Below are 15,796 nucleotides of genomic sequence, written 5' to 3' on the forward strand. Positions count from 1 at the left end.
ACTACAAATAGACTGAAAATAAAATAAGATTTTTACCAACCTTTTTTTTGCCTATTGGCTTTGCCTTAGAACCTTTAGCCATGTAATTACATATGAATATTAGTATTCATTCATACAGGATTGTGCAAGGAGGAAACTTTTGACGCTCAGAGATTCATCAGAGCGGCTTTATTTTAACAAGCAAGACATAAACCACGGTTAGGTAGGTGGGCAACGTATATGGTAAACATACAAAGGAAATTTTCACGCATACGATCAATTTTACACTTAAACCTTTAATTTAATTTTTATAAGAAATATCATAATGATTTTAAAAATTTTTATATCGTTTTCACTTTAGATTTACGTTTAATGGTGTACTTAAACACTCTTTTATCAATTCTTTTAGCAGCCACGTGCTTGTATTACGATGTAGTGGGCAGTTGAAAAATATGTGATTTAAATCAGCTATATTATTTCCACACTCACATCGGTCTGTTGGGAGAACTCCTATTTTGTGTAGATGTTTCGGCAAACATCCAAGATCTACTTCTAATCTTAAGACAGTTGACACTGTCAGTGTTTCTGCTTAGTGTAACATTGTTTTACATTGTTTGTAAAATTGTTTTACAGCTACTGTTGGTTGTAATTTGTATAAATTAGTGCCTGTGCTTTCACCAAACTGAATCCATTGTCTGTCCCATTTAAATTTAATATGTTGTTTGATACAGGCAAGTAGATCACATGTGTTGAATTCTTCTATCATTATATGTGGGTGCTGTAACGGATTTTTAACTATATAATCAGCAATAATATCTCACTTTACAAAGACTGCCACATAGCTTTTTGAACTTAAATCACCCTCTTTTTATCAAAACTCATGGAATTAAATGAAAACTTGCCGGTTTTTAAAACTCTCGGAGAACCATGTTTCCTAGTTCAGAACCCTAAGCTCTTCTTCCCGCTTCTACACTAAAGAATTTCCGATGACAAAATTCTTCATGACTTCAACAATATAATCGACTGCTGTAGCAGCCGGTCCATCGAGGAATGACCTCATCCTCCAAAAATTGGTATAAACATACACGGAAAGATTCCTGTTTATTTTGCGTAAATATCGAATAGGCAAAAACGAGATCAATGCTTATTGTAAATAGACTCGAATATGTTTACATTACCAATCTCACAGACGCAACAAGATTAAAGACCCGTTTACACGGGTAGAGTAATGAGGCAAGTACTTGGTAGAGTAGAGTAACTCTACCCGTAAAAACGCTCAGCGCAGTAGAGTAGCAAGTAGAGTGCATAGTGCGTGGTAGAGTAGAGTGACTAGCAACATGTGGCAAAGTAACTCTACTCTACTACCACCACCACCGCCAAAATATCCACTCGCCTGCGCACTCTACCCATGGAACGCGGTCAATTCTAGTAGAGTAGAGTAGGTAGGAGAGCACATAGGGACGCTGTCATTCCGTCTGGAGTTGTGTTTTGTGTAAATAGTGAAAATGAAGTTCACCGAAGATGAACTTTATTTCACTTTCCCTTTAAAACTTGTAGAGATGTATGGCGAATACCAGTGTTTATGGAATTTAGGTAGTGTACACTACAGAAATAAAAGTATGAGGCAAGCTGCGGAGGATGAAATCGTCGAAAAAATGGCAAAAGGGGGCTTTGGAGTAAACGAGCTCAAGCAAAAAATTAAGAATATAAGGTGCACTTATAATCAAGAGTGTTTAAAAATACAAAAATCAAAAAAATGGGGTTCAGGTTCAGCCGATGTATACGTTCCGAACGTGAAATGGTTCACTCCTATGGACGCAATCATGAAAGGTGCAAAAAGAAACAAGAAAACTGAAGGCTCACGGGCAAGTTACAGGTTTTTATTACTTGTTAATAAAAAATACAATAAGAAATAAAAAATGTATTCTTATCAAGATAAAAGAGCTGAGGCCCCGTGTGCATTCCTTCTTTTAAGTCACTTTCTCATCCACTCTTTTCTTTGTTACAAACCGACCTCAGTTACAAATGCATTTGCAACAGTAGCTAAACAATTTTGAATCAATTTTCTTTTTCTTGAATTCATTTTGTACTAAACAAACACCTACTCCACAGTATACTAGCATAAGTACTATACTTGTAACTCTCCTCGTGTGAACCGTATCAAGCCATTTTTGGTAGAGTAGCGAGTAGAGTCGACTCTACTCGCTACTCTACTCTCCTCACAACTCTACTCGTGTAAACAAGTCTTAAGAATCGTTATCGGTGCTTTTTAATAAACGGGGTCAAATGAAAATGCTATATCTACTATAAAACTCACTTCTATAGATCTTTATTTTACTTTTCTCTGAAACCCATCTTGTATGTGTATACACCATTTAATGTTGATGCAAAAAACCAATTCACAAAATCATAAATTTTAAATATTTTGAAAAAAAAATTCTATACGTGAAATAGAAAATCTATAAGTGATGATGATAAAAAAGGGTCAATCGAAATAGATTTAGAGCATTGATATCTTCATAATTATGATTAAATTTGTGAAAGGAGGATTTGGTTGCAAACCAGTGTTATTGGATAAAGTCTTAACAATATCTTTGTGTAGGTTTTTTTAATGAAACAAATAGCATTTTTGTCCACGTGCGTGAACAGACGTGAATAAAATTAAGTAACCGTAAGCGAACGTGAACGTGAATGAAAAACCACTCGAGCGACTATACCTAATTTTAAGTCAGGTACCCGCAAAAATGTTTAAGCACGATTTGCGATTTCAAAATAAAAGATAATATGCTTCAAACTACTAAAAAATAAGGTGCAATAAATTATATCATTTTTATCGAATACTTATAAATATTTTAGTTATTTCATAATTTTATTCAACAGTTTACTATCAGTTTGTATTGGAAATTCTATTAAATTAAAACACTTTACCAATATTCAGATAGGTAATTTTAATAATATTTCCTTTAATATTCTTTTAACCTTTTAAAATATGAATTAAAGTTTATGTATTTTATATTTAAGTATGTAGTATGAATACTTTAAATATTTACTTTAACTGATTTTAAAGCGAATATTTAAAAATGATATTGTGATATAAAAATATAATTTTCTTCAAAAGTGTTTGTTGTACACACTGTCATGCGTCCTTCCGCTCATAACTTTGAAAAGTTGCTCGCAGCATAAACACTTACAATTCTTGTCACATATGTCAACACACAACACCCTCGCAATTCAAAGTAAATAAAAGTCACTTACCTTCGCTACATTGTACCAACTTCACCAGTCCAATATTAAAGTAGTCCTAGAAGTAGGGCACTCGGTTTAAGATCTGAGAAAACCCTTTCGTTATCGAAAGGGTGCCGTCAATTCAAGTGGACATTATGAATTAACCTGTTGGATGACGCAAGAAACGAACGCGGCGATTCTCAAAGCGCCGCGGAGCGATCTGACCCTTGCCGACACACAGGACCAAAGTGAACGCCGTTATGGTAAAGGAGCGCTTGTCTCTAGCGGTGGCGTCGCATGTGCCCTACATAGAATTGGGAAAATCGTTCTGTTTACTGATTCAATTCCTTGTTAATAACTCCTTACTCTAAATTGATTATAATAATGCATCCCAGGTTTACTTAAAAAAATATTCCAATAAAATATAAATCTAGGTATAATATTGACCACACAAATTAAAAAAGTGGTTCTCTTTAACGTTGCGCACTGTTTGAAAAGATTTAAAGTTATATTTGCTATAGATGCAAAGATACTTCAAACGGAGTTCAAACAATTATATAAAGGATTACTAAATTTTGGTATAAATTTGAGAGCAAAGTTAAGTGAAAAGCAATAAAGTATACCCTCCCTACCTGTATATACAGAGCGGAATAAATTCAGACAAATGGAATAAATTCGATAATAAATAAATAATGTTGAAAAATACTCTCGGATACATCGATTAGTATTTTTAGTTGTGGATTTTTTGCAATAAAAACTTTTCATACAAGGTGTGTCGTGTAACAATAACCAATACGAACTTTCTTCTTTCAAATACAACACTCTATATATTATTAAATTTTTTTTATTATTCAAAATATTATAGACATATCTCATTCTATAGTTATTTTTAACTGTTTCGGGAATACTGATACGAGTAGCAAACCGTATAACTCAAATACAGGAGTTAACGCGAACTTATTTATGGAATAAATTCAGCAGACAGCAGATATTCTGTCTCGCGGTACCACACCGGCCCTGCTGGTAGACAATACATTATGGTGACATGGGCCCCATTTTCTAATGAACACAACCACTAAATTTAATGAATTTGTTCCAAATATTGATTTAACACATGTCCCTGAAATAAAAGGCACTCTGCACGCTGTAAATAATTCGAAACCTACTCTATACAATTTATTGTAAATTCTCAACTTTCACTTGGTTACAAAGATTAATTGCATATTGCAATAAGTATATTTACACCTTACAAATAATGAAAACATGTCAAATCAAGTCAAAGATCTTGTACTTCTAATCGATGACAACGCTCCTTCTCTAAAATGGCAACTGGAAAGAGTAATCGAAACATTTCCAGGTAAAGACGGCAGGGATAAAAATGTAAAACTAAGAACTAAAGACGGAACTTTTAAAAGATCTATTGTTAAAGTATGTCCTTTGCCTCATACTCATTTAGATGTAGGTCACATCAACGGGGGGACTATGTTGCGTAACAACAATATTTAATATCTTTATTTAATTTTGTATCGTATCATTATATCACACTTTATATTAGTTTAGATTTATAAAAATCCTTCGTACCATCTAATAATCTGTACGGCGCCGATAGCTTGCATTCAAATAACTTTCTAGACATAAGCTTCTAAACTCGTCAAAAAATTATAACAATGAAGGGATTAATGATTTCCAAATTATCGGTTTGAGTCATTCGAAAATTCCCAATATTAACGAAAGTTGAAAAATACCCTTCTCAGCTAATTAATTTTACCAATGAAAGGAAAGTCGAAGGTATTTTAAATGTAAACATATCCTTTACATACGTCAAGGGTCAGGGGGGAGATTTCGGAATTTTAAGAAACGATTTACGAGTGTAGTGATTCAGGGGAGTTTGCATCAGTTCGAATCCAGCATTGGATGAGCGCTAGGCTCCTGTCCGGGCTAGCCGCACCTCAGAAGGTTTAACACAGTCGGTATATTAATAAGTTTATTCAGTTCGTGTCAATATTGTATCCCGACAAGTTATCTAGTTTTGTACATAAATTCAAACTAAATTTCTTAATTCAGTATCGTAAGCAAGTTATCGGCGTCCAAAATACGTTGTTGTAATAATTAGTTTAATTAGACTTGTTAAAACGTTCTTTTCGAAACTTTCATTTGTCCCAGTTTTCTGGGACAAATGAAAGTTTCCTTCAAAGGAGTATATAAAGTGAACCTATTTCCCTAAGGACAAATCTTGTTCCCCAAGGCAAAAAAACCAGCGACCTATGACTGGTGCGCGAAACAAATACTAAGTGCAATTTATTGCAAAAAGTAACATTAAAAAAAATATATGAGTACAGAAACTTGCTACAACACACTTGAAACCTAATAAGTGGTACTGTTTATTTCTTGATAATGTAAAAAACAAACAAATAATTATGTAAATGTAGGTGATGTTCAAACATCTCTCTGCAAACGTCTTGGCAGCGTCTTAAACTAAAATAGAAATTTCTTCTAATGTAAGTCGAGGAGTCTAGTTTTGTATATAATATTTTTGACATATCCCCATAAGAACAAGTCTAATGGAGTCAGATCAGAAGATCTTGTTGGCCTCCGTATTCATGGATTTGAAAATATTCGGTTGAGACATTGCCGAATATTGATTATATAATGAGGTGGTGCTCCATCTTGTTCAAAGTATCATATCATATTCGCTGGAACTTTTGAATTTGCTGAAACACGATAATATAATTGATGGATTCGACCGTTACTTGATGGAAATTCATTTTATGTAACAATAAAACACTGAAAACTTTGTTTTTAAAACTTCCACAAAATTTATTTTAAATTCTTATCACTACAGCTGTTTCGGCTGATTGCCTTTCTCAAGTGATCTGTTTTTGGCATGGGTTTACACTTTATAGTCTCTAATGGAATAGGTTGAGGAGGGGAGAACTGTTTGTCTCAAGCTGGTCATTCAGAATTATATCTGTGTTTTTTAATTTGTTGATTTCCATAGATTCTAACAAAGATAGCTTAAGGCCTTTATTTTGAATGTGGAGAATTTTAAATTCGTCATTAAAAGAATGATTATGATCTAGAAGGTGAAGTGCGTATGTAGAATCTGTTTTTCTATTATTGAAAGCCCTTTTATGTTCTGCTATTCGTTTATTAAAATTTCTACCTGTTTGACCAATGTAAGTTTTTGGGCAGTCGCCACATTTAAGTTTGTACACACCACTGTGTAACATAAAAAACACTGACACAGTGGTGTGTACAAACTTAAATGTAGCGACTGCCCAAAAACTTACATTGGTCAACAGGTAGAAATTTTAATAAACGAATAGCAGAACATAAAAGGGCTTTCAATAATAGAAAAACAGATTCTACATACACACTTCACCTTCTAGATCATAATCATTCTTTTAATGACGAATTTAAAATTCTCCACATTCAAAATAAAGGCCCTAAGCTATCTTTGTTAGAATCTATGGAAATCAACAAATTAAAAAACACAGATATAATTCTGAATGACCAGCTTGAGACAAACAGTTCTCCCCTCCTCAACCTATTCCATTAGAGACTATAAAGTGTAAACCCATGCCAAAAACAGATCACTTGAGAAAGGCAATCAGCCGAAACAGCTGTAGTGATAATAATTTAAAATAAATTTTGTGGAAGTTTTGAAAACAAAGTTTTCAGTGTTTTATTGTTACGATAATATAAGTTTGTCAGAGTTATTAAACATTATTTTGTAATAGTGCAAAATAGTTATTGCCATTCCAATTTCCATGAATGAAAAAGGGACCTACGATATGATATACAACAATTGATTAACAAACAGGATGTTATATTTGAAAAAATAAAGTTGGTATTGGCCACTTGTTAAATTAAATTATTATAATTTAAACAATAATTAATTATTTAATATCATTTAATTATTATATAAGCTAAATAATATGTTTAAAAATAATAATTGCATTTATAAGAAATTAGAAATTATTACGAAAAAGTAGTTTAGTTAACTGTTTGTATATTACATTCAGTAGCATTATGGGCATATAGTTTTTCAGATCTTTTCTATCGCCTTTCTTAAATAGTAATAGTGTTATTGGCTCGTTTCATGTGGTGGGTATTTGTTTTGTGTTCAATATTTTATTCATTAGTACATAAAGGACTTAAACTATAGTTTTCCCCCCATTTTTTAGCATTTCCACAGCTATTCCATCTTCTCCAGGAGATTTGTTATTCTTCATTTCTTTGAATGCCTTTTTTATTTCATTTTTACTGATTTCTGGTTGCAGGTCAGCGTTAACGTTCTTTATTTTCAGTTGTAACTGATTACGGATTTCTTGGGTTGGTTTTTGTTCTGTTTTATAGAGATTTGTATAATATTCGTGCGTTATCTGTAAAATTTCTTTTATATTGTTGGTCTCCACTCCTTCTTTATCTTTATGCTATTAATTTGTATGTTTTCCAGATTCTGCTTTAAGCATTCTATGTTTCTATTTTTTTCAATTGTTTTCTCTATCTTTTCTTCCTGTACTCTCCGTTTACACTCTTTGGATATTTTTTCTAATAATTTTGTTTATTTCTTTGTATTTCATTCTATTTCTGTCCCCTTGTTTTAGTAATTTTTGTGTTCATAAGAATCTTTGTTTCCTGGGATATAAGACTTTCTTTTTTTGTTGTTGTCTGTGCTATTTCTTTATCTTTACCCACTTTCATTAAAGTTTCAGTAAATATCATGTTTATTTCATCGATATGTTTGTGTTCTATATCTTCCTTGGTCGGCAATATTTCCTTTATTCTCTCTTCATACGTCTGTTTTTCTTGTTTTAGTTTTTCCATGTCTAATTTCTGATTATTTTTCATTTTCTTTCTTGTTTCAAATATATTATCAATGATCAGCTTGACTCGGACTAGCCTATGGTCGCTACCAGTTGAGAAGCGATTTAGGGCTGTTACGTTTTTAACCATGTATTTTTGCGTTGAAAGACTATAATCAATTTCGTTTTTAGTTTCACCATTGGGACTAATTCATGTCCATTTTCTTTGGGGTTTTTTCTTAAAGAATGTATTCATTGTATATAGTTGCTTCTCCTTCAAGTAATTCATCAATTTGTGTCCTCTATCATTTCTTTTGACCAGGAAGAAGAGAGGACCAGGGAGAAGAAGAATATCTTGGCTTCCAAACCTGAGAAAGTGGTTTAATACATCGACAATCGGACTATTCAGAATAGCAGCAAGCAAAGTTAGGATAGCCATGTTGATCGCCAACATCTGAAACGGATAGGCATCGTAAGAAGAAGATCATTTCTTCTGCCGTATTCATGGTGTCCTACTTTGTTTTCTTCTTTATATGGTTGTTCTCCTATTTTGGCATTGAAGTCACCGATTATTAGAGTTAATTTTAATTTCTTTTCTTTCATAGCTGTTGTTATGTCTTCGTAGAAATGTTCAATATCCTCATCACAAAATATTTATCTAAAGTAATATATGGTTTATTAAAATGTAAATTAGCAGCTCCTTGGAAGATACTCGTAATATATTTATTATCACTTGGTTTTGTAAATGTATAAAAACTCGATAAAAATAAAAATTCGATAATTTGCTCTACAAGAAAGCAAATTATCATTATAATTATCTAAAAAAATTTGAGTTAATCTCGCTACCAGTTACCTTTGTTTTAAACCATTTGTATAACTTCCTACTCTCCGAGACCTGTTCTCCTAATATCGATGTAATCTTAACTTTATATTACAATATTTGGGTAAATTATGATGATGGTTACTGTCTTATTCCTTTTGTGTTTACCTGTATGACGGTAAGTCTAACCCAAAAAAATCTATCTTCTCATCAACTTGCTTTATGACAATGTTAAACCGCTATGTAAAAAAGAGTCAATAACGAAACGAATCGTCAAAAAAAACGACTTGCCCCGTTTCTATTGTCTTCGCATGTGTCTTATGCCTACCACCTATCCGAGAGATACTGTGAAAGTATATCAGAGGTTTTCTGATTTGTCCTTAAAGGGAAGATTAAAACTGTTCGGTTGGAACAATAATGGGGTAGGCGTAAAGGGAGAACGATTGAGTATCCTTTGATTGCGAACAGAGAGTTATCACCACAGACAATAGAGAATTTATGCAAATAATTTATGGAGACGCAAATCGAATTAATAAATTTGTAATTAAAAATATTTTAAAATACAAAAAAAAATATAAAATATAAAGACATTTATTGCGATCTTCTTTGGTTACGACTTGAATTTTTTTCTACTAGGTATATAGGTAACACTTTTGGTAAATTATGTACGTATAGTAACAAAATAATAAATAGTCATAAATGTTTATAAATGTCTTTGAAATTTGAATAACATTGTGTAACGTTTCAATCAACCAATTGAACGTGACACCAAGCTCCGCTTGGTACTTGTCCCTCGTACTATTTTATTCCAAAGCAACCTCACTAAATTATAAAATATTTTTAGTTGCCGTTCCATCCTGTATAAGCCGATACTGTCGCCAAGGTAACCAATCACGACAAAGATTGTTACTTTGGCCGGCCAACCACAGCGCTCGTTATTAACTGCGCTGTTATTGGCCTCTCGGCGGAAGTGTGCTGAAAATTCTCAAACACGATGTGTATAAAAGAGCAGCATGTCACCTCGGGGGAACAAATAAGGGTCTAACCACCTTCTGAAATCCCCGGGTGATCTGTAGAGGTCTTCGAATATACTGTCGAGAGCTCCTCTACTTAAGTCCATTTTCGGGTTATGGACTTGGAAAATATTTATCTTCGGTGTCTTGCCTTGAAAAAGGCAAGATATTTCTTACATGACAATTTCTTCGTCGAAATAAAAACACCAAGTTAAGTTCTCAGCACACAGAGTATGGAAAATAAATGCAGGAAGCAGAGCCCCGAGAGCACTAAGCTCTCGGAGAGCCCGTGAGGGACTGACCTGGCTGACCTGAAAATCGCCAATATTTATATGCGCTGTTCGAGCAATAAATAGGAATTTCCAGGTCAAGAGCCAATGGGAAAATTCGAGGCGGGGCGATGCGCATCGAAATGCGTACTAGTCCACAGACTGTCGCATTCGATGACAAACACATCTTTAGAACGGGATCCAGTCGTCATACACTACTAGCCCCGTAAGACCTTGTTGGTTCGGTGCGCTACCAAGCTACCTTTGAGTTTTATTAATTAACCAATATCCTGCTATCGTCGAAGACGTCCAAAATTAAAGAATAATACCTAATAATGGTTATCCAATTTAGAAGTTAAATCATCAAGTGTACGAGAACCGGCGTGTCGACTACAAAACGCTTCCTGACAGTAGAACACGACTTTCTGAGATAGAAAAGACATTGGTCTTAGAACTATCTCAAATCGTGTCGAACTGACCACAGCGTTATTTGGGCCTGTCACGGTAAAGAGCGAATAAAAGCCCCGACGGGGACTTGTAATTGCTTTTCCGATCAGGTTGAGCTGCAATAACACTTCGTCTCCAAAACCTTATGTAAATAGTAACTATATGAATTACTGTTAACAAAAAGGTAGCTATACGAAGCGACTGGCAGCAGGAAGAGTCGTCATTGCCGGCATTCTTGTACCTCTCTCGAGGAGAGGGAACGCGGCTACACGAAGCGAGAAGGCCGACATCTTTGTGGAACTTGAGTTATACACCACGCATCAGAATTCTAATACATATTAAATCAGTGTAAGTATATTTTGTCTGTAAGAAAGCTCGAACTGTTAGAGAATTCTGATTGCCAGTGTCCCCTCACCTACCACAAAGGCTCGGCGGAACTTCTTGCCCGTAGTGGCCGATATCTCAATCAACTCCTTAAATACGAAGATGGACTCTCGAAACTTGAGATCCTCTTCGAGAGCGGCGGTTGTAGATCGTCCTGAAAACCAGGAGGACGCTACGGCCGTACGACAATACAAATTTTTATTTGCTCCCTTTTCAATCATATCACTACAATAATTCTACAATGAAACGTTAGTCACACAAATTGGTTAGTGTCTTAGCCGTATACACGGGTAAGTATCTTTTTCTAGATTTGGGCCTCTGTTTTTTACTCATTTTCTTTTGCATAGCAGATACTTTCTGTCTTAAAATAATGCTGAAAACATTTTAACTTTTATTTCTTTTATATGTACCTATATTACCTTATTTTCTTTAATATCTTATTAATAAAATCTTTTCCTATAAATTTATTTTTACTAATGTCACGCTGCGATCAGAGATTTTGCTGAGATCGTTTTTCTCTGAATACTCAGCTTTATTTCTAATCGGGTTTTTTTTGGGAGAAAATTGATCTGTATGAATTTTATAGCCACTACCGTGGGGAGCAAGCAATAGCCAACCACACTACCTTGGGAAGCAAATAACAGCCAACCACACTACCTTGGGAAAACAATCAGAAACAATATAATTTAAAACCCATTTACCAGCATGGGGACAAAAATGATTGCTATAATCTAGACCAACAACCCCCTTAGCCCAACCAACAACCACCGACAGCGGCTAACTTCCACAAAGACCGGAACCCTTCCTGGATAACTGAACGACTCCTTCAGAACGAACTAAGGCTGAGTACTTTTTTATACTTAATTTATACCAGCAACCAACAGAATCTTTGAGTCTCAATTTTAAAATTTATTTTTGTTTCACATTCATAATAATATGAATTCTGTTTATTATTATTTAATAAATAGGTATATATACTTTTTAAGTTTTTTTTTATTTGCTGTGGCTTTCTGGGATTGGTGTGAGGAGAGAATGAACAGAAAACGAACCCATGGCTGGGCAGTCGGGCAGAGCACCATTCTGATGGAACGGTGGGCTGTGGGCGTTTTTCTCTTGAATATCCTTAGGGATATTCGAAGAATTTTTCCTCTCGTTTAAAAATAAAAATTACATATTATATAATAATATATTATATAATAAAAGAGTCTAATGAAGAGATGTATATTTTGTAGACTTTGAAAAGGCATTTGATAAGGTTCAACATAAAAAGCTTGTAGATATATTAACACTAGAAAGTCGGGCTTAGCATACCTACCTAGAAAGCCCGAAGGGATCATTTTGGCCCCAAATTCCTAAATCAATAAAAACCAAGTTTAGAATTAACTATTTATTTGGAAATAAACAAAAAATAAAAATAAACAGTTTTAAGAAATTATATAAACTCTTGACGATAGAATTTGATTTAAGTTTTTAGTTTCATTTCAAACATTTGGAACCATACAGTTTGCAGTTTTTGGCATTTGCCACACATTGCCTTGTTACAGCCGTGGCACTCATTGCAAGTATGATTTCCTTTACAAAACATTTTTAACTGACATTTTTTTCTTTTTTGGCTAGAAACAGTGCTGGTGGTTAGTAAATCCGGTGGTGCTGGGTATAGTACCAGATTTCGGGAGGCAAGGTATGGAGCCCGTAATTCTTCACACAGCTGAAGAATAAACTTACGACGACTGATTTTACTTCCAGTAACTTCTTTATAAATAATCCATGCATTTATTGCTCCTAAGTCAAGAATGTTATAAAACACGTGCATTGGCCATCGTCTTGAAGCAACTTTTGTAGTATAAAGACGCGCCATTTGGTCCACTACATCAACCCCGTATTTTGTTTTATTATAAAAACTTACTGTTTGAGGAAGTTTTTTTCCATCGACAGCAACATCCACTGATTGATGTAATGAGCTCAACAAAAGCACATTTTTGTGACTCTTTCCTTGGTATGCAGTAAGTGTTATCTTTTCGTCGCTCTGGAATATATGGGTAACATATAATTCTCCATTTTTACTCTTTACGCTTAGAGGAACTTCCTTTCTGTTGCGATTCAAAGTACCCACAAGACTTGTTGATTTTTTTTGCAATGTCTTGGCCAATTTTAACGATGTAAAGTAGTTATCTGTCGTAATATTTTTGCCCTTTCCCAGTTGATTTTCCATTAACCGCAAAACAACATGTTCACCAACACTTGTATCTTTCTTGCGTAGATGATCAGTGCCAGTATAAGGGTAACCATTTACAATATATTTTGATTCCACGCATGTCAAAAGCAAAAATTTTATGCCAAACTTATCCGGCTTATTTGATATGTACTGTGTGAACGGGCACCGGGCTTTAGAAGGCAGTAGTTGTTCGTCCACAGTAAGGTTTATTCCCGGTTTGTAACATGCACCACTATTTTCTATAAATCCATTCCAAACCGCAAAGGCTAGAGCAAATTTGTCGGTTTTCAATCGTTCAGATCTCGTTTGCTTTATGTCAAATCTGAGATATTTTATAATATCCTTGAATCTGTCTCGTGGCATAGTTTGCTTAAAAAACTGAGGACCCCATACTGTTGACCACAAGCTGTTGGTTGGGAAATTTTTGGCGCCGCAGACTCCTCTTGCGTACATAATAGCAAGGGCAGCCTCCAGTTCTTCCAAAGTTATAGTCCATGTGTCATTTTTCAAACATCGATGTGCTTCTGCAATAGTGCATTCTTTTATATGACGTAACATGCTGTCGTTGATTATTAGATGCCAAGCACTTACCACACAATTGTTCCTCACGTTCCTTTTTGCATACGACGTAGGACCTGATTCCTCTCGATAAATGTTGTGCTGAGCGCGGCGTCCTGTAATGAGCAAACATTCAATGAATATGAAGATACTAAAAATCATAATCTTACCAGGTACTGATCCAGAATTAATAACTTTCCACGTTGTTCCGTCTTTCGATTGTTCGGTGTCTCCGATTGAAATAGTTTTTCCTTTTTGACCTCTTTTTCTCTTGTGACTTGGCTTAGATGCACTTGGATTCACGATAAAATTAGCTGACTCGTGCTGTTGAGTTGTAGAAGCAGTGTTTACATATATTGGTGAGTCTTGTACAATAAAACTTTCTAACTGCTCTGAAGCATCAGAGTCACTTGAATCATTATTTTGTGGTGGTACGTATTGTTCATCGTCTGACTCATTATTTTCTGCAAATTCAGATTCACCTCCCGAAAAATCTTCTTGTATTTTTCGTATTTCTTCAAGAAGTTCAAGCTCTGATAGTCCACGACGAGACATCTTTACAGTCGTCTTGAATTTTCACAATTGAACGAATGTTTCAATATTCTAGAAACGAGAGTCAGCAGAAACTAATAAACCGCTCAATAAACAAAATACTTTAAAGGAACAAACAGTATGTAACAAAATACCTTCTAGGAATAAACGTACATAAACATAATTTTATCTATCCGACAGAAAGTTAAAAGAAATCGTCAAATTTCCGAGAAAACGATAATAATGAATACAGGGCCAGTTTGGCCCCTTCAGACTTCTATGGTAGGTTTGTTAGAAAATCCATTTAATAAATTTAGTAAACAATATTTTTTTGCGTTAAATAAGACTTTGTATCAAAATATTAAAAGTCATAAAATATGAAATTATTATTGTGTCAAATAAAAAAACTACAATAACTTCAAATCGCAACAGGGGCCAAATTGGCCCCTCCGACTTTCTAGTGTTAAAAAGCAAAAATATTGACAGTCGTGATATGAAAATTATATCTAATTTATATTGGAATCAAACTGCCAAGGTAAGAGTTGACAACCAGTACACCCAAAATATCAAAATACAGAGAGGAGTCCGCCAGGATTGCGTGCTGTCCCCACTACTTTTCAATGTCTACAGTGAAGCGGTATTTCAAAAAGGTCTCTCAGACTCAATAAAAGGTTTATCTCTCAATGGAGAAGTTTTGAATAACTTGCGTTTTGCAGACGATGCAGTAATAATGACGGATAACAACAATGATTTACAGAACGTAATGCAACGCCTTAATGAACGCTGTCATGAGTACGGACTAAAGATAAATTTAAAGAAAACTAAATGCATGATCATGACTAAATCTGCACATGCAAATATCCAATTGACTATTGAAGATACTGCAATTGAGAGTGTTAATAACTATAAATACTTAGGAACATGGATAACATCAGATGTAGACCAAACCAAAGAAATTAAGACACGCATTGAAATCGCACGTGCATCATTCATTAAACTTAAAAAGTTTCTTCGTGTTGGAAGCGTGGAGACTAAAACAAGTCCATCTGAATAAGTTGGCCGAATTTGAATATTAATGTTACAGAAGAATCCTACGAATATCATGGATTCAAAAAATGTCAAACGTGGAAGTAACTAGAAGGATAGGAAATGGGGCGGAAATAATATTAAGTATCAAAAGACGAAAACTTTTGATTTGAGTACTTAGGACATGTGATGAGAGGGCAAAAATACGCATTATTACAACTTATTATGCAAGGCAAAATCCGAGGAAAGCGAAATGTGGGAAGACGAAGAATATCCTGTCTTAAAAACTTAAGGGAATGGTTTGAATGCACTAGTGCAGAACTTTTTAGAGCGGCAGTCAACAGAGTCCGCATAGCCATGATGATTTCCGACCTTCGATAGAAGATGGAACGTAAAGAAGAAGAATGAAGAGATAATTCAGAAGATAGTTGAACGTTTAACCGCTGACATAATTTAATTGTATATATTATTGTGTCAGAAACCAACTCTTTTCTTAAAGATACAAGTGGGGTAAACGAGAA

At 34.4% G+C, this 15,796-nt stretch overlaps 1 protein-coding gene across 1 annotated transcript in view; it reads right to left on the minus strand.

Annotated features, from left to right (window-relative positions):
• The window catches only part of LOC140443331 (potassium channel subfamily K member 1-like), a 210,356-nt gene extending 206,941 nt beyond the window's left edge, over positions 1–3,415 (minus strand). Inside the window, exon 1 of the mRNA XM_072534528.1 lies at positions 3,235–3,415. The gene's annotated coding sequence lies outside the window, so the exon portion shown is untranslated. The remainder of the gene's footprint in view (positions 1–3,234) is intronic.
• Positions 3,416–15,796: the final 12,381 nt, after the last annotated feature.

Source organism: Diabrotica undecimpunctata, chromosome 6 (genome assembly GCF_040954645.1).
Source record: "Diabrotica undecimpunctata isolate CICGRU chromosome 6, icDiaUnde3, whole genome shotgun sequence".
Taxonomy (NCBI): domain Eukaryota; kingdom Metazoa; phylum Arthropoda; class Insecta; order Coleoptera; family Chrysomelidae; genus Diabrotica; species Diabrotica undecimpunctata.